Source organism: Schistocerca piceifrons, chromosome 1, assembly GCF_021461385.2.
Source record: "Schistocerca piceifrons isolate TAMUIC-IGC-003096 chromosome 1, iqSchPice1.1, whole genome shotgun sequence".
Classification (NCBI taxonomy): Eukaryota; Metazoa; Arthropoda; class Insecta; order Orthoptera; family Acrididae; genus Schistocerca; species Schistocerca piceifrons.
The window spans coordinates 570049790-570070084 of NC_060138.1; the positions used below are offsets into that span (position 1 = coordinate 570049790).

The 20295-nt window shown below is 44.1% G+C and overlaps 1 protein-coding gene across 2 annotated transcripts in view; it reads left to right on the forward strand.

Annotated features, from left to right (window-relative positions):
* The first annotated feature begins 1377 nt into the window (after nucleotides 1-1377).
* LOC124801529 (dipeptidyl peptidase 9) overlaps nucleotides 1378-20295 on the forward strand; it is a 216518-nt gene continuing 197600 nt past the window's right edge. The window contains exons 1-2 of one of the 2 annotated variants that reach the window (XM_047263081.1): nucleotides 1378-1774; nucleotides 1920-1987. The gene's annotated coding sequence lies outside the window, so the exon portion shown is untranslated. Of the gene's footprint in view, nucleotides 1988-20295 lie in introns of both variants that reach the window. The other variant, XM_047263080.1, reaches the window with a different exon arrangement.

A 20295-nucleotide genomic window follows, 5' to 3' on the forward strand; every position in this document is an offset into this window, starting at 1 on the left:
CAAAATAACTGATGATGTCGAAGTAGAGAGGATATAAAATGTAGACTGGCAATGGCAAGGAAAGCGTTTCTGAAGAAGAAAAATTTGTTAACATCGAGTATAGATTTAAGTGTCAGGAAGTCATTTCTGAAAGTATTTGTATGGAGTGTAGCCATGTATGGAAGTGAAACATGGACGATAAATACTTTGGACAAGGAGAGAATAGAAGCTTTCGAAATGTGGTGCTACAGAAGAATGCTGAAGATTAGATGGGTAGATCACACAACTAATGAGGAGGTATTGAATAGAATTGGGGAGAAGAGAAGTTTGTGGCTCAACTTGACTAGAAGAAGGGATCAGTTGGTAGGACATGTTCTGAGGCATCAAGGGATCACCAATTTCGTATTGGAGGGCAGCGTGGAGGGTAAAAATCGTAGAGGGAGAGCAAGAGATGAATACACTAAGCAGATTCAGAAGGATGTAGGCTGCAGTAGGTACTGGGAGATGAAAAAGCTTGCACAGGATAGAGTGGCATGGAGAGCTGCATCAAACCAGTCTCAGGACTGAAGACCACAACAACAACAACATATGTCAGTTGTACACCATATTAGATTGTGCTATTATTTTAATGTAATATATTTCATTGTTTTATGAAACTATATTACACACTTACAATTAGTGATGGTATTGAATTAATTTTACTGTAATGTACCATGTACTTGAAACTGTGTGTTAATGTACAAAATAACCCATACCCTTTATGGGTGATATGATGAAAGTGATGCTTAACAAATAAAAAGATACCGGTAGTTATCAGAGAACGCATTTACTAATGTTTGATAGTAGGCTACGTCTTATGAGAAGGATCCGATTATAAATCGTTTCATTAGTTTCTTTTTCGATCTCGGTGGATTTGACTTTCTTCTATATTGCGATTCCTTTTCTCCCAGAAATCACACTGTTAACATTTCTCGTTGTAGCCAGATTTCTGTACATAGTGTTATGTGAGCTGCACTGCTTTTTTGGGAGAGCTACAAACTCTGTTGCATATACTTCAGCAATTCATAAATAGAATTTTAATAGGTGTACCCTTGGCTGCAGGTGGCACTTCCTTGGATCAGTTTTCTTGTCCATTATATTACGTGGTTTCTGCTGAGAGGTCTGTATGAAGGGTCGTCTAGGAATTTGAGGGAAAAATTCAACAGGATCTGTATAATCAGCGTAGTTCTGAATTAATATTGGACATATTATTTGCACTTTTTGTTGATAAGAAGCCGAAGGAAAGTTAAAATACCTTTGTTCTAAGTGTTTCCAATTCAGTTGCACGACTTTTGGTTTGGTAATTGGCAACACAATTTTGATCAGCATCGTGTATAAAATCTTTGGGGTAGCAGACTTCTGCTGTTTATGCGTTTTTGGACAGATTTTCATAGTTTTATTTACATGCCAATAGATGGCTCCTCCGGTAGCTAAGAAAGAAACCAAAACAACACATTCGCTATAAAATTTAGAGAGGGAGGATGGGGAAAACTGAGTTTTTTTCTTTTTTAGTATAGGAAATTATATTTTTCAGAGGTGAGCCAGTATATGTCGTCCTGACGAACATTAACCTCAAATTCAACCGTCTACATATGTCTAAGTCTCCCTTACCATAATACTGGATCTTGCCTAAGTTTGAACGATGTTTATGATTCATTCCGTGGTTTGTTTAAGTCTGTTTCCGGTTTACGAAGGAAGACGGTGCAATTGTAACAGACAGCTTGCCTCTACGGTTGTGGTCGGTGGTGTGTGAGAGGTTATTGCACTCATTAATTTGACGTGAAGTACACTGTCATAACTGTTTGGAATGTTGGTGGTTGAAATAACTTAGTTTGTGTGGTGTCTTAGGCGATATTATCTTAGCCTTACGTCATTCAGAGAAACGAAATTGTCATTTACAGGATATTAAGCTAAAATGATAATCTAAAACACCGGAAGCACACATCCGACCAATTGGTTTATGACCACAGTGAGTATTTATATATTTCTTTTTATTATGTTTGTTAGCGTACAGATTTTCGTGTTAACATTTTTTGAACTGTGTAAACAAATTTTGTGTTGCGTTTAAGGGGTGCAGAATTTTGGTGACAGGTAGGACAGAACCAACTTTCATAACGGTCAGGCATAAAACTTTCATTAGTGGGATCCAAATTGACCAATATGTCGTAAATTTACGCGATATCTTGTGTGTTCTTACGCTGCAGAAGTGGAAATTACTTAGTTTCATAAAGATGTGCGGCAAGCATTTTTACATTAAATGTAATATCAGTTGTTGTTATTTATCAGCTATATATATTTTTTCCATGCAGGAGCTAATCTGTCACATTGAGTACGAGACTCCTTAGTCAACTATGTTCCTTTATAACAGTTATTTTGCGAGAAAATAGTGAATATCAATCCATCTGTTCATACTTCCTTCTGCTGAGAAGTCCATTGCCACAGAAGGTGGAAACTGTAACATTCCGTGCACATCTGTAGCCTATTGCATAGTTGTCCATTAATTTACCTGCTTTCATTTAAAAATTATAATGGAGGAAAAGATTTTTGTCATTTTGAGGAAGTTTAAGGACTAGTCATTAGCCTCTGAAATGGTAACTTGATTAATAGAAATGTATACAATGTAAAACCGCAATGAACTACTGTCCCTTTATCATTCTAATTTACACATTTCATTCCATCCGCTTTTAGAGTAGACAACTTACATGTTGCTTATTCCCCTAGTTGAAAAAACCTATTTTTATATTTTATGGTGTTCTTATATCACACAAATTATTTCTTTGAAAACAGTACAAACTTCTCTCAGATGCACTTGTAATGGTATTCTATATACATCGCTGTATATGAACTATGAGAAGCATGCATATGACAATCTAAATTTTTTGGAAAACAGACTTTGCATTCCCATGATTAGGCCATTCTGTGCATGGCAATCCCAGCAGTAACGGGCTTGAATGAAAAGCTATGTGTAACAACAGTGCCATTGTGCTCTAGTTATATGAACTTCTTTAACTAATTATATAAAATGTGGCAAAAGTTAAGTTATAGGGCTCTCCCAACCCTTATATATTTTTTTATAGTTTCTACGCAATTTACATACATAATATGCACCAAAATACTCGTCAGAAACTTGTCCATTATACGATGATGGTTTTCTAAATTTTCCTTTCAGTGTGAATTTTGATATTAAAAACTTATACAGTATTTACCATGTAATATAGACTCTCCCAGTGTTTCATAGGTGAAAATGCTCTCTTAGAGGTAATTAAGCTATGGCATTTATATTCTTATCTCTTCAAAGTTTTGCTCCCACTTTTCTGTTATGATGCTGAACAGTAGTGTAGCATAAAAGGAAAGTTCTTCCACACCTTTTATGACAAAGGTGATTATTGTGTAACATTTGTCTCTCTGTCATTAGCAGATGAGTGTTACTTGTTAAGTTTTAACAACTGTTGGTGCAGTGTTAGTATTTCATATGATGCTAAGATGTGTTTCTTGTTAGTATGTGTGTTTTCTTGCATTGTGGTCAGATAGCTACTTCCTTGCTGTGCATCATGATGTCAGAAACCTGCGACCATTGCTTCTGTTATAATTGCACACCTGCTTTCTCAGATTAGTGTGGCTTTCTGAACTTTGCTTTTAGAAATAAAAAATATTCTTTAGCTAGAGGATATTCGTTGCTAAAATCTATGTCTCTGTCATTGCTCTCTTGGTCCTCCACTGTTGATTTCACATGTTGTTCTAACCAATTGATCATTTACTAATTTTATTCAAGTTTATATTTCGGCTATGTATTGTAACATTACACAAAATAAGACTGCTCTCTTTACTGAGGGACCGTTGTCATGACAAATTAGGGTCTGGCAGTTTCTTTGGACTCTATTCTTCACTGTGTCATCAGTGTCAGTCATTTCTGTGGCAGTGGATGAACAGTTAATTACGTATGTGCCCTTGGCCATTGCTGGAAAATGTAGTAAGTCTGTTTCAAAGGAATGAAGACCTGAAGGTTCAAATTTTGTGCATGTAGCAGTGTATTTAGTTAATGACGGTTGTCTTCTTATTAGAAAACTAACTGGAGCTTATATATGGGTGTTTATTCCTTCCACTGTTAGAAACATTCTTCGTGTTCTTTTCTATGAAGTTTTACAGGAGCCATTTTTGCCTTGTGCAGAACTCAAGAACTCCTATACTAAACTGCTTATTATATGTTACTAACTCATTGATTTGGATGAAACTCGATAAAGTGTAACTTGGAAAACAAACTTTAAATGTTCTTATACCATAACAGATAGTTCTTTAGTAACATGAGTAGTGTGTTGAAGTAGTAGGCCTACTCCACCAAGCTTACACCTCACCTCATAAACTCCTGCTGTGTTGAACTGAACGAATTGGGCCAGACTAGATTGGAGAAAGAATTTTATGTTTTATAATGACTGAAAAATGTAAGATTAATACCATTTCTCTGATGCATTTGTTTGCCTGATCTGTTCCTATGCTGACATATAGGAACGGAATTCAGAATCTTCAATTCAGTGGATCAGCATTTGAAAACATATACCGATAAACTTTTACTGCTAACAAGGTTATCTAGTCAGTGAATGCAGATAACAAAATTGTGTATTGTGGTGTCCAGTGAGACCTCTGTGTTTTGTTTTTTTTTTTTTTTTTTTTTTTTTTAATTTTTCGCCATCTACTAGTGGATCCCTTGTAAAATATCTCTAAATTGGAATAGCCTTTCCTTTCCCCTAGACGAAGTCTAGATGGATATCATGAACTAACAACCATGATACAATCTTGTATCATGGTTGTTAGTTCATGATTCATACATCATCGATTCATACACTCTCACTTGTTGCATAAATCTCACCTAGGATGTGGGATGAAGCAATTCGCACATCATTTAGAAGAGGCAGCTTCTGCAGACTACCTTTGTAAAATACGCCAACAGCCAATTAAAACTACTGCTAACGTACTCACATCAAAATCTATCAATATAAGCAGAAAACAGCTGCTTTGACAAGAGCTCAACATTTTCCTTGTACACTAACCAGTTGCTGTTTTTATCCAATACTTCAAACTAAGTATATAAACTGGTGAGCCAAACAATATGACCACTGCCTACCATGAGACTGAATGCCTCCTGTTTGTAACGCAGGCACATGATAGGGTAAGAAAGTTTATAAACAAAGCAAAGAGGAATGGGAATCTTTCTGATGATGATGATGATATTGAGCACAAATGGTGAAGTCCACAGATATTAGTGACTATGACGGGTGGCATATTTTGATGGCATGGTATCTGGGAATGAACACATCAGAAATAGTGACTTACCAGTGGTTCACATACTATTGTTGTGAGCATCTTGAGAAGAGATTGAAGGGCTGAGAAATCATGAGTAGGCAGCAAGGTGTTGGACATCCACGGCCCATCACATAATGTGGAGATTTGCCTACTCTTTTAAGTGAGATAGACAGTGATATGTGGGAGATTTGATGATAGAGAACAGTGCTAGTGCAGGTACGTCACAGGATAATAAAGTCTGGACAGTGGATCAATGGAAATGTTTTGCCTTGTGGGATAAATCATGTTTCTTGTTATGTCAGATTGATAGTCATGAAGAGGTATGCCATCATCCGGGCAATTGGCTGCTCAGAGCATGCACTGCACCACAGGCATGTTGGGACTAGTATTAGACTATAGAGGACACTCGTCTGGGTTTTCCTGGCATCTATGGTAGTAACTAAAGGCACCAGACAGAGTAGATTACGTGAACATTATTCTGGAGCAGGATCATTGCTTCACACGTGAGATCTTTCTCATCTATGATGTCATTTTCCAGCAGGATAAAATCCATGTCACAAATCCAGTCGCATTCGGGAGGACAATGGTTCAATCCTGCATCTGGCCATCCTGATTTAGTTTTTCTGTGATTTCCCTAAATCACTGCAGGCAAATGCCAAGATGGTTCCTTTGAAAGGATCCAACGAGACTGATGACCTCGCTGTTTGGTCTCTTCCCCCAAACAACCCAACCTAAATCCAGAGTAATGCTACAGTTGTTTTGTGCAATTTGATAGTTAACTCAAGCTGATGGCTTGGGTACTAAATTCTCCTGACATGAACTTGATGGAATACTTCTGGGGTGATATTCTGTTATTTAACACCAGCTCTTTTATTGCAAACCATTGGCCTGTAATTTATGGGAATTGCATGATCTGTGCATGAATATCTGGTGCCATATAACCCCCCAGAAATGTACTGGGGACTTGTTAAGTCCACCCCATCCAGATTTGCTGCTGTATTGTGTTCCATAGGGATCCACATGTTATTGAGCAGGTGGTCATAATGCTTAGGCTCATCAGTGTGTATGTAAATTTTTGTACTACTACTTTTTGAGCTGTAAATGTCATCGTTCATCCAAAATTCGCTTGTATTATACACCGTTAATACAATTAGGAGGAAAATGTACAGGCCTGTGTGTGGAGAAACCAAGGTTCTGCTGCAAGATATTAGTATTCGAGCTTTGTATAATACTCGTACTGCTTGCTTCTCTAGAATTAATACTTTTTTTAGCTGCATTTCTCCTGAAGATTATGCCTTACTATACTGTTGTGTGAAAGTATAATAGCTATTCTGGTCAGCACAATGGAAAGGGTCCCACCCCCAGGGGACTCACAGCTCTTTTGTAAGGTTGTGCTTGGCTCACATGGGTTCACAACCCTTGCTGTTGTCCTTCCTTTTCCATCCCGCATGTCTGTCCTTCTCCGATTGTGTCTCTCCTCTCTTGGGGACTATGTGTTGTGCACAATCAGGAACCCAAAACTTGTGAAATTTCATTTTTGTCCCTTATTGTTCTGATTTCTCCTGCCCATCCTCCGCTTTGGCATTTGTGGTCTCCGTTTTTTTGTCTTTCTTCCTTGCTATGCTTGCCCGAAGGCTGGCTTATGCATAGGGCACGGGCGATTTCCAACCTCCTCCTCCCCCCCCCCCCCCCTCCCCCAAATCCGAGTTTGTGCTCCATGTTCCATCACTAATGATCTTGTTGTTGACGGGATGCTAAATGCTAATCTTCTCCTCCCCCCCCCCCCCTCCTCCCTCCCAGCACTACTTGGGTCGACAGGTAGGGCTCACACGTACCCCCCGATAAAGATCAGGCCCAGGGAGGGATGATTGTTTGAGCTGTTATCTTTTCAATTGTTGATTGGCCCCTCTGCATGGGGTTCGGGAGGTGTGACCTGAGGCGTGATCAATCACCGAAGGAGAGTGCGCTTCCCTCTGTGGGGGCCACCAGAAGGAAGGAGCACGTCATTAGAGGTGCTGGTAATCATGGGTATTCCCCCATGATGAAGAGTACTTCAGCTCCATCAACATAACCTCCAACTAATATATAAAAATGGAATGAGCCCAAAGACACAATGAAGCTTCCAGATGCACACCACTATCTCATGGTGTCATGCACAGGAGGAGGTCAGACCTTTTCTACTGTGAATCCAATAGTCATTCATGGAGGGTGTAGATGCAGTTGGAAGCCCACAAAAGCCGTACATTCCCGTTCGCAATGGAACTCTGCTTCAGGAGGCAGACAGTGCCTGTCGAACCCAAAAACTGCTTAAAACTACACTCTTCCATGCAGATCCTGTTCATGTAGAGACTCATCGAATATTGAATTCTTCATGTGGTGTCATATACACTCAGCTGCTTGATGGTATGGCTGAGGGAGTTATTCAGATTTATCTCTCTTATCAGGGCACGACTGCAGTCCATCGGGTTATGAAGAGAGCTAATGCAGAATTAGTGCCTACCTGCACCCTTTTCTTAATGTTTGGTCAAAGCTCCTGTCAAAGCTCAAGGCAGTCTATGAAGTCTTAAACATCAGACCTTATGTACTACACCCAACACATTGCTGCCAATGTGAACATTATAACCATACTTGCATGTCCTGTAAAAACACAGCGAATTGTGTAACTTGTGGTGAGGATGTTCATGAGGGAGATTGCCCACCTCTTCCCAGCAGCATCAACTGCACTGGCAACCATGCTGCTTCATCCAAATGCCTGGTGTGCCTTGATGAGCAAGTTGTTTGGGAGAGCCAGGTGAACCAAAAGATACCCCTCAGTATTGCTCACAAAATATTAGCTAGCCGAAAGCCTTGCATAGTACTATCTGACTGTTACAGTGCAGCTAGAATAGACCCAAGATCCTTTCTTACCTGTCATTTTTTTTACCTTTGTCTTACGACTATTCTTTGGACTTTTGAACATTTCACTCTTTTTCACCTTTTTAACGCTTTTTCCCCTCACCTTTTTTTACTTTTAAAAGTCTGGTCCGCTTTTTGGGTTTGATCTCCACTTTCCAAATTTTACCGAAGTGTAGGTCATTTGGGGAAGGATGTTTGACTGTGGTGCATTATGTCTCCAATGTGTGCTGTTATCTTTTGCACCTACCAATCAAGGGGTCTACCTCTCCACCCGAAATCCAGTGGGATAGCCAATGCGCCGTGGTGGGGTTGTCATGCACCCTCTCGGTGGTAGCTTCCTGACAATGCAGAGAACATACTGTCACCCATTTTTTCACACCTTTCCTTGTCAGCCAAGGAGTAGGTGCCTGTCCACTCTGGAGTACTGGGACTCCAGGCAACGGCTATTGTGCCAAGTGGCCTTTGCCTTGGTAGAATGGCGCCAACGGGAAGAGCCTCTGATTGGAGTGAGCGGCTTAGGGGCGGATGATCTGCAATGAAACAGATCAAACGTAATTATGGCTGTGATTTTAATGCAGAAGTTTACAATCCTATGGCATTTTTGTCATTGACATGCCTCAAGACGAGAGCCAGGCAAGGAGAAATGGAAGTGGACAGTTTATCAAGTTCTTGGTTTGTTCCTGCACTGTTGGTGGCTCTTTTGCTACAATGAAACCAATGTTTTTCATTGAAAATGCCTAGTCATCATTTGGCAACAAGGGTGATTAGACGTTTCAAGGTGGCCCCCTGTTAAGACAAGGACCAGCAGCCACAGGCTGAAGGCCAAAGAAAAGTATGGTCCTCTTCTCTCCTGGGAGATAAAATGGGGAACTCTTCACAGAATTTGAAGTCTCAGAAGGATAAACAGAAAGGTAAGCTACCTGCTGAGGCTTCGGATGTTCCACTCTCCAGCCCTGCAGTGGTTGAGCTTATGCACACGGATGAAGGATCACACAGTCAGATGGACCACAACGTGATCGTGAAGTAATCACACTCATCTTTTCCATTTGCTACTTTCTCAGACCTGACTCCAATGCTCCTTGAGTGGAACTGTAACAGCTACTGTCACCATTTGACTGAACTTGTCATTTAATGGCTGCTTACTCCATAATTGGCATAGCACTTCAGGAAACACAGTTTATGGCAACACATGTGTGTGCTCTGAAAAGCTACAGCCTCTACCGTACCAATCGCATTAATGTCGAGAGCGCCTCCAGAGTGGTCTGTATCCTCAAAAGCTCCCTGCACCCTTCAGCTATTGATCTCTGTTTGCAGCCGTAGTATCTTACCTGGTTCATTGGCATGTACACGGTGATCTTTGTGACAGTGACTGTTATCCTATCGTTCTCTCCCTCTCCACTCACAGACATCTAGAACATGCTCCACATTGGTCACTTTTGAAAGCTGATTGGCAGGCTTTCTCCTCTACAGCCACTGTTGCAGCCAGTTATGTGACGGATTTTCACAAATTGGAACAGGATACTGTTGATACTATTACTAATGCTGCATCAGTGATGATACCCTACTCCTCTGGCTCATCCCTATGACAGCCAGTGCTATGGTGGTCTGAACATATCGTGACTGTCATTAGGGAACATTGCAGGGCACTTCAACAGCACAAGCACCATCACTTTACGGATAATTTAATAGCATTCAAGAGACTCTGGACAAAAGCATGGTTTTTAATAAAGAAAATGAAGCAGGAGTGTTGGGAGCACTTTGTCTCGACTGTGTGATCCTGCACCCTATTGTCCCAAGTATAGACTAAGCTCCACCACATTCATGGCAATCCACCATCCTCTGTGGTTCCTGGCATCCCTATCAATGGTAACATCTGCACTGATCCCACAGTACATCCTGAATGTTTTGCAGTATGCTTCGCTAAAGTCTCCGGTTGCAGTACCATCCTCATTTCCTGACCCAGAAGCACCTTATTGAGTGCCATCTGCTATCTTTCCATGCACATGGCTCTCTATCAGATAATGCCCCTTTTGCTAAATACGACCTTTGCAGCACTTTGGCAGTGTGTTGAGATATGGCCCCTGGACCCGACAAAATCCATCTTCGTACTGACAGCATGAGACATATCCTCAGGCTTTTTAGTTGCTTTTGGTGGGAGGGAGTATTTCCCTCTCAATGGTGGGAAGGTATTACACTCAAGAGCCAAAGAAACTGGTCCATCTGTCTCATATTATGTAGTAGGCCCCCTGCGAGCACGCAGAAGTGCCGCAGCATGACATGGCGTGAACTCAGACTAATGTCTGAAGTAGTGGTGAAGGGAATTGACTCCATGGATCCTGCAGGGCTGTCCACAGATTTGTAAGAGTATGAGGGGGTTGAATTCTCTTGTGAACAGCATGTTGCAAGGCATCCCAGATATGCTCAATAATATTCATGTCAGGGGTGTTTGGTGACCAGCAGAAGTGTTTAAACACAGAAGAATGTTCCTAGAGCCACTCTGTAGCAATTATGGATGTGTGCATTGTCCTGCTGGCACTGCTCAAGTCTGTCAGAATGCACAAAGGACATGGATGGATGCTGGTATCAGAAAGGATGCTTACATATGTGTCACCTATCAGAGTCGTATCTAGATGTATCAGGGGTCTCATATCACTCCTACTACACATGCCCCACACCATTACAGAGCCTCCACCAGCTTGAACAGTCCCCTGCTTACGTGCAGTGTCCATGGATTCAAGAGGTTGTCTGCATACCTGTACACATCCATCCGCTCGATACCATTTGAAACAAGACTCGTCCCACCAGCCAACATGTTTCCAGTCACCAACAGTACAATGTCATTGTTGATGGGCCCAAGAGAGGTGTAAAGCTTTGTGTCGTGCAGTCATTGAGAGTACATGCGTGGGCCTTCACGTCCAAAAGCCCATGCCGATGATGTTTCGTTGAATGGTTCGCACGCCGACACTTGTTGATGCCCAGCATTGAAATCTGCAGCAATGTGCAGAAGGGTTGCACTTCTGTCATGTTGAATGATTCTCTTCAGCCGTTGTTGGTCCCGTTCTTGCAGGATCTTTTTCCGGCCACAGTTATGTCGGAGATTTGTTGTTTTACTGGATTCCTGATATTCATGGTACACTTGTGAAATAGTCATATGGGAAAATCCCCACTTCATCGGTACCTCGGAGATGCTGTGCTCTATCACTTGTGCGCTGACCATAACACCAAGTTGAAACTCATTTAAATCTTGATAACCTGCCATTGTGGCAGCAGTAACCGATCTAACACCTGTGCCAGAAATTTGTTGCCTTATATGGGCATTGCCAACCACAGTGCCATCATCTTCTGCCCGTTTACATACCTCTGTATTTGAATACCAATGCCTATACCAGTTTCTTTGGCACTTCAGTGTATTATGCCTATCCTAAAACAGGGAAAGGACCCACATATTTTAACTTTCTATTGGCCAATCTCTCTGACAAATGGGTTGTGATCAACTGCATCTTTGTTGTCCCTTGAAGCCGGAGGGCATATATCACGATTCCAGAGTGGGTTTCAGACTTTCCAGTCCACCACAGATCATTTGGTTCATTTGGAATGTGCAATGCGCAGTGCTTTCATGCATCTCTGATTGCCGTGTTCTTTGACCTAGAGAAGGCATTTGGTATCACCTGCCAACATCACATGCTATGTACACTGGATGAGTAGGGTTTCTAGGGCAGTTTATCCATTTTTATCCAGAATTTTGTTTCTCTCCGATTTTTGAGGTCCTGATAGGTTCAACTCCCAGCAACCAATATGTACAGGAAACTGGAGTCCCTCAGGGATCAGTTCTGAGCGTAATGCTGTTTGATATTGCCATCAATGGTATTGTAAACGCAGTGGGTCCCACAGTCTTCCTGTCACTGTACTCGGATGATCTTTGTCTGTACTATGCCTCTGCATCAGTGCGCACTGCTGCATGCCATCTTCAGGGTGCTGTCTGGAGAGCCCATGACTGGGCCGAATCATGGCTATCAATTTTCTCTTGCAAAATCACGATCTACCGTATCTTCCTTCGCCGTCGGCGTTGTCGTGGTTACCGTGAGACACCGTTATACCAAGAGGAAAGGCGCGTCGATCTTAGTGCATGAGATATGATGACCTTAAGCCATAGACAACACACAACGGTCACGGTAGCACCTGATTCCAGAATAGCTGCAGTAGTTAAGATCTACGAACTATCCCCTGTTGACCAGGTCCCCAAAACTTAACCCGTAACGAGATCCCTTCAAAGCAAATTGTCATAACGATCGTCTATAAAGGCTTCGTACAACGAGAATAAATGTTACGGTTTATGGAATAATAACAGATACGACCAAACTGTCTTGTCTCTTCTGCTTTATTTAACATAACTTCGTTCACAGTTTCATTTCGCATTCACCACTCATTCACCGAAACCCTTTGATGAACAGTTTTGGTTGCTTAACACCAACAGTCAATGATAATGATACAGCTTTTTTCCTTTTTATAAATTGAAGCCTGCTCTCCGTGATATAATAAAAAAAACTGGTCTCAATATCGCGTGCCTCGTGAGACGCGAATAGACTTATCCTGGAATTGACCGCCCTGTAGGTGTACTCAATTTAATGACCACACTTCACTGTCCGCTATTTCGCATAACTGAATGTCCATTTGTTAGTCTGATTATACACTGTAGCTATTTAAAATTTGCCCCTATATTTTTCACAACGCACAATTAGCACTTCGTTACTGGTTTTCTTTTTTTTTTTCTTCTAAGAGTAAACGGAAAAAAAAGACGCTGTATCATCGGCTTAGTCGATATAAAGCAAAACACCTTAATATGCCCAATTTTACCTCTTCTTATAGGATCGGCTACCTTACTCATTAATTTATTACATATTATTTCCAATAACGCTAAACAGGTATCGCCGTTATATTTTAATTGTATTCAAAAGCATGTTACTACTATTATGACCGACCAAATCATAACAAATCGCGCGGCGTGCGTTTTTAACGATAACTTTACGCTATTCAAGTTCCGTTACAGCTGTCTTGACTAGTAATGTTACACGGCCCCCCAGACTGTGATGTCTTGAAGAGGGTTCCAGACAGAACAGGCCTTTTTTTTTTTGTGACAGGAGAGGGTATTTGTTTCGGCGAATACACTCACTCTCAGATTCACTCAACAAGTCAGTACATACATTCTACAATATTTAAGTTGAGTTAATGGGCCTAGACAAAATGCCCTTAACTAAATTCCACATTTGTTTATAGGTTGTCTTAGAAGCACTTCGCACTAATCACTTCATATTCACACCACATTTTTTTTTCTTGGATGAAGCCCTCATTTCTTCAACCGACTGTGCAAGGCAGGGATCACAGCCGAGTTCGACGATTGGCATCCTAGGCCAAAACCCTTATCAGGCCACTTGTTTAACCAGAGAGGATTTGGTCCTTTTCTTTTTCTCTTAATTCCACTTTCAAATCATCCACCCTCGCCGTTCAGTGAGAGGATAAATCGTATTTCAGCGTCGTCATTGTTGCTGATACCAAGAAGGTATCTCATGGAAATCATCGGTACATTCTTTAATTTTCTTTGTAAGTTAGTATAAGTACGTATTTATCCATTGGTGCTTTTATTTAGTCCACTGAGTGTAGTCTTGGTATCATTAAGTGTTTCTTGAATCTATATTTTGCTCATTATTGATAATACTTCTTCAGGTCTATGTGAGGGAACAAGCCTTTAATTACATCAGTATCACAATCTGCCAGGAGGTAGCTCCCTTCATGAGGTATTTTCATTATTTAATATGGACCTGTATATGAATATTGCCATTTCTTATTCAGTCTTTTCCTGGTTGATGCTTTTGGGTGATTTCTCAATAAAATTTCTTCCCCTACATCATATGTGACTACTTTCTTCACATTTTTATCAAAACGGGTTTTTCTCAATTGTGCTTGATGCTTCAGGTTTTCGTAGACCTTCTTCACCATATCTTCTTTCTTGGTAATCTTTTGTTCTATTGCAGGTAATTTCTTCATTCATTCTGGCACAATACTTTCACCAAATACTATTTGGTTAGGTGAATAACCTGTCGATAAGTGTGGTAAGTCATTATACACTTTCTAAAATTCATAAATCCAATCGATCCATTTATAATGTTGTTTGGGTATGTACGTCCGTAAAAATCGGTTCAACTCTCGGAAGATTCTTTCAACCGGATTTCCACAAGGGTAAAATCTTGAGATGTAAATGTGCTGGATTCCTTGTTCTTTCATAGTGTCTCTCCATACTTTGCTTGTATAATAAGCAGCGTTGTCTGTCAAGATCATTATAGGTTTGCCAAGCTCAGTTATATAGTTGTTGATAAATTTGCGTAACATGGGTCGAACGTGGAGATTTTTCAAAGGATATAATTTCACATATTTTGAAAAGAGATCATAGAAAACCAATACATATTTGAACCGTCCACGTGTCATGGGACATAGCCCACAGACGTCACATGGCACCAACATTAAAGGTTGTTGTGGGATGATAGGATGTAATTCTATCTTCCGACAATAGTTTATGGGTTTTGCCTTCTGACATATTTTGCACTTCTTAATAATATTTGTAGCTATACGTCCCAAATTTGGATGATAGCAGTATTGTACTATTTTGGCTGTACATTTAGCGGCACCAAAATGACCCCAATTCAAGTGAGTGTACCATACTAGTGATTCTAAATATTTATTTGGAACACAAACTTTCCAAACATCTTCTTCATCCTTCCTCCGATACAATATTCCGGATTTTAATTGATACTGTTCTTGAGAGTGACTTAGCGTTTTGCTTTCAACAGCATGCCTAATGGCTTTCCACAACTTATCATCTTCTTGCAGTTGTGGAAGACTTCGAGATAGCTGTGAAATCTGCCTCTCACAATATTGCCTTGATAAATTCATGACTTTAAAGTCAATAGTCCGTTCTTCACACTCGTCAGCATTCTTTCTTTTCGGTAATCTTGAAAGAGCATCGGCTATGATGTTGTCTTTCCCTCTGATGTATTTGAGCGTAATATCATATTCTTGCAGTAGCAAGGCCCACCGGGTTAAACGTGAATGGAACATCCTTCCTGTTAAAATAAAAGATAAAGCTTTGTGGTCGCAGAATACAATGATCTTCTTTCCATATACAAAATAGCGAAACTTTCTAAGTGACCAGACCACGGCCAGTACTTCCAATTCAGGAGTACCATATGCACGTTCACAGCTAGAGAGTGTTCTGCTGGCAAACCCAATTATCTTGATGGTACTGATATCTTCTGGATTGTCCATCTGGAAAAGAGTGGCACCCAATCCTGTTTCAGAAGCATCCGCAGCAATATAAAAATCTCGATCAAGTCTCGGATGATGTAACAGTGGAGCATTAGTCAAAGCATTGCGGATGTTATCAAAAGCTTGCGTGCATTCGGAATTCCACTCCCACATGACATTTTTTCTTAACAGCCGTAACAAACAGTCTTGGCTTCCTAACTGATTCCCCCCTGCGGGTTCGGGGGTTAGAATTGGCCCGCGGTATTCCTGCCTGTCGTAAGAGGCGACTAAAAGGAGTCTCAAACGTTTCGGCCTTCTGTGATGGTCCCCTCTTGGGTTTGACCTCCATCTATCTAAATTATTCCGAAGAGCGAGCCAATTGGGGAAGGGCACCTTACATGGTGCACTGTATCCTTCGTGCAATTCGACCTATAGCCGTCTTTCTCGTCGTTGCGATGGTGTCCCGCTCGTTTTCGATCTCTTGGGCGATTACCACGCTGCACTCTGCAGTGTTTCTTTTAACTGTGACGACGACCTTGGCCATTTTTGCACCTAAGATCCAGCACGGTAGCCAGTCCGTTGTGGTGGGGTCGCCATGTACCCTCTTGGTTGTAGCCCCCTGACAACACAGGGATCGCTCTACTGATGCCTGCGCCGTTCACTCCCCACGTATGCCAAGGAGTAGATGCCCATCTCCCTGGGGCATCAGGACTCCCGGCAATGGCCATCCTGCCAGGTGGCCTTTGCTGTGGCTGGGTGGCGCCCGTGGGGAGGGCCCTTGGTCGGAGTAGGTGGCATCAGGGCGGATGACCCGCAATGAAGCGTGGTACATCATCTGACGCTGGCGGCCAGCCGTCAGCAGTCTCTAAGCGTTCGAAAGCCCATTTTAAAGGTAACGTTTATGACCCCAAATCGTTCCCCTCTCTCGCCACACCATGGGAGGAACGACAGGCATTGCGTGACACTGAGACGTATTCGCCCAGATATCTTGTCTGTACCAGAGCTGATGGGGAATCTTTTCTATCCGTGAAGCCTCAGTTCTTTGTAGAGCATTTAGAGGACAAGTTCGGTGAGGTGGAGGGCTTGTCCAAGATGCGGTCTGGATCGGTGTTGATAAAAACGGCATCCTCTGCCCAGTCACGGAGGTTGCTCAATTGTGACAAGTTGGGGGATGTTTCCGTTAGCATCACGCCGCATAAGAGTCTGAACATGGTCCAGGGTATTATATTCCACCGGGATCTTCTTCTGCAGTCCGACGATGAATTACGCGCCAACCTCGAACGACGAGGTGTTCACTTCGTCCGGCGCGTCCATCGGGGTCCAAGGGATAATCAGGTCGCCACCGGTGCCTTCATCTTGGCCTTTGAGGGTGATGTCTTACCCGAAAAGGTTAAGGTGATGGTTTACCGATGTGATGTGAAACCATATATCCCTCCTCCGATGAGGTGTTTTAAATGCTGGAAGTTCGGGCACATGTCGTCTCGCTGTACTTCCAGCATGACGTGTCGGGATTGCGGACGTCCTTCGCATCCCGATACTCCATGTGCCCCGCCTCCTATCTGTGTTAACTGCGGAGAACACCATTCCCCCTGCTCGCCGGACTGTAGGATATTGCAGAAAGAACGGTAGATAATGGAATATAAGACCTTGGACCGGCTGACCTACCCCGAGGCTAGACGGAAATATGAGAGGCTCCATCCTGTGGCAATGCCGTCCACCTACGCCGCTGCTGCAACGACGGTTCTCCCGTCTTCACGAATCGGCTCTAAGATCGGTCAGCATCCACCGGCCCCCTTGCTTGTGGGGGGCACTTCACACCCTGTTGCTCCTGCTCCATCTTCTTCAGGAGCAACACCCTCCCAACCTTCGGGGACATCAGCTCCCCCTTCCCAGCCGGAGAAGCGTAAGACTTCTTCGGCTGCTCTCGCCGGGAAGGGATCCCTTGGGGACCTCCCTTCGCACGTTCCGACCAGTGGAAAAGCGGACGCCCGCAAATGGTTGAAACAACCGCCAGTCCCTGGTCGTCGGGCCTCGCGATCGTCGTCTGTCCCTGAGACTGACCCCGTGAAGCCCATGCAGCCTGAAGCGCCGAAGGCACAGCGTGACAAGCACAAAAAGAAGAAAGTCCCCAAGACCAACGGTAATGCGGTGGCACCGATCCTGCCGCTTCCTACAAGCTCTGCCTCTGAGGACGAGGTGGAGATTCTGGCATCCGCTGAGGACCTCGCTCTTGCCGGTCCCGCGGACGCAATGGATGGCATTTGCACGGATGCTCCATCGGAGGCAGCAGGTGACCCAGTGGCGTAATCTGCCTTCCCAGTCCCGTCCCGCCTTTCCCAGCCATGGACAACACCATCCTCCAGTGGAACTGCAGCGGTTTCTTCCGCCATCTAGCTGAGCTCCGCCAACTTATCAGCCTTCACCCTTTCTTCTGCATTGCTCTCCAGGAAACTTGGTTTCCAGCAATGCGAACCCCCGCCCTCCGTGGCTATCGGGGTTATTATAAGAACCGAGCAGCTTATGAAAGGGTGTCTGGTGGCGTCTGCATATATGTCCTTCACACTATGCACAGTGCGTCTGTCCCTCTACAAACACCTTTAGAGGCTGTCGCTGTCCGGGTGTGGACGCCACAGGCTGTTACCGTCTGCAGTCTTTACATTCCACCGGATGGTGATGTCTCGCAGCATGTCCTGGCTGCACTGGTCGCCCAATTGCCACCACCTTTCTTGCTATTGGGCGACTTCAACGCTCATAACCCTCTGTGGGGTGGGTCAGTGGCAACAGGTCGAGGCGCCATCGTTGAGCATTTATTGTCGCAGCTCGATCTCTCGCTGTTAAATGATGGTGCCTTCACACACTTCAGTGTGGCGCATGGCACCTACTCCGCCATTGACCTTTCAATCTGTAGCCATAGCCTCTTACCGTCTGTCCAATGGAGTGTGCATGACGACCTGTGTGGTAGTGACCATTTTCCGATCTTTTTGTCACTACCACAGCGCCACTCTTCTGGGCGCCCTAGCAGATGGGCTCTGAATAAGGCTGACTGGGACTTGTTCTCCTCCACTGCCGCTTTTGAGCCTCTCTCTACCGATGACATTGATGCGGTTGTTCAATCGGTCACCACCGGCATCGTTACTGCCGCCGAATCTGCCATTCCCCATTCCTGTGGGTCCCCTCGGCGGAAGGCTGTGCCTTGGTGGTCGCCTGAGATCGCTGAAGCGATTAAAGATCGCCGGCGGGCGCTCCAGCGTCACAAGCGACATCCCTCCCTCGACCACCTTATCGCCTTCAAACGGCTGCGTGCGCGGGCCCGCCTCCTTATCCGCCAAGGCAAGAAGGAGTGCTGGGAGCGGTATGTGTCCACAATTGGCCTCCATGTCACTCCATCGCAGGTCTGGGCCAGAATTCGACGCGTCTACGGCTATCGGCCACCTGTCAGCGTCCCTGCGCTCTCACTGAATGGAGCAGTTTGTACTGACTCCGACGTCATTGCAAATCGCTTAGCAGAGCATTTTGCTATGAGTTCCGCTTCTGCGAATTACCCCCAGGCCTTCCGCTCCATTAAAGAGCGGATGGAACGTCGGAGCCTTTCGTTTCGCACCAACCACCCAGAATCTTACAATGCTCCATTTAGTGAGTGGGAATTTCGCAGTGCCCTCGCTGCTTGCCCTGATACCGCTCCTGGGCCAGATGGCATCCACTGTCAGATGCTGAAACACCTTTCAGTGGACTGCCAGCGGCGCCTTCTTGATCTTTACAACCGTCTTTGGGTCGAGGGGGAGTTTCCGTCGCAATGGCGGGAAGGCATTGTCATCCCCGTTTTGAAGCCTGGAAAGAACCCTCTGGAGGTCGACAGCTACCGTCCCATTAGCCTCACCAACGTTCTTTGCAAGTTGCTTGAACGGATGGTGAGCCGGCGCTTGAATTGGGTACTGGAGTCTCGGGGCCTTCTGGCTCCATCTCAGGGTGGGTTCCGTAAAGGCCGCTCCGCCGCCGACAATCTGGTGAGCCTGGAGTCGGCCATCCGTACTGCCTTTTCCCGCCGTCAGCACCTGGTCGCTGTCTTTTTCGACATGCGGAAGGCATACGATACGACATGGCGTCATCACATTCTTTCTATGCTTCATGGATGGGGTCTTCGGGGTCCTCTGCCGATTTTTATCCGCAATTTTCTGTCGTGTCGTACCTTCCGCGTGCAAGTCGCGGCCTCGTATAATTCCTCCCACGTCCAGGAGAACGGTGTGCCACAGGGTTCCGTTTTAAGTGTCTGTCTGTTTTTAATAGCCATTAACGGTCTTGCTGCGGCCGTGGGTAACTCTGTCTCCGCTTCCCTGTATGCTGACGACTTCTGCCTTTATTACAGCTCTACTGGCATTGCAGCTGTTGAACGTCAGCTACAGGGCGCTATCCGTAAGGCGCAGTCTTGGGCTGTAGCCCATGGGTTTCAGTTTTCGGCAGCCAAGACCCGCGTTATGCATTTCTGCCGACGCCGAACAGTCCATCCTGAGCCGCGGCTTTATCTTGCCGACGAACTCCTTGCTGTGGTGGAGACCCACAGGTTTTTGGGGGTGGTTTTCGATGCCCAGTTGACTTGGCTGCCTCATATCCGGCAGCTTAAACAGACGTGTTGGCGGCATCTAAACGCTCTGAGATGCTTGAGCCACACCCGCTGGGGCGCCGACCGCTTTACCCTGTTGCGGCTCTACCAGGCGTTAATCCAGTCCCGTCTGGATTATGGGAGCCTGGCTTATGGCTCAGCATCCCCATCTGCGTTACAGGTGCTGGACC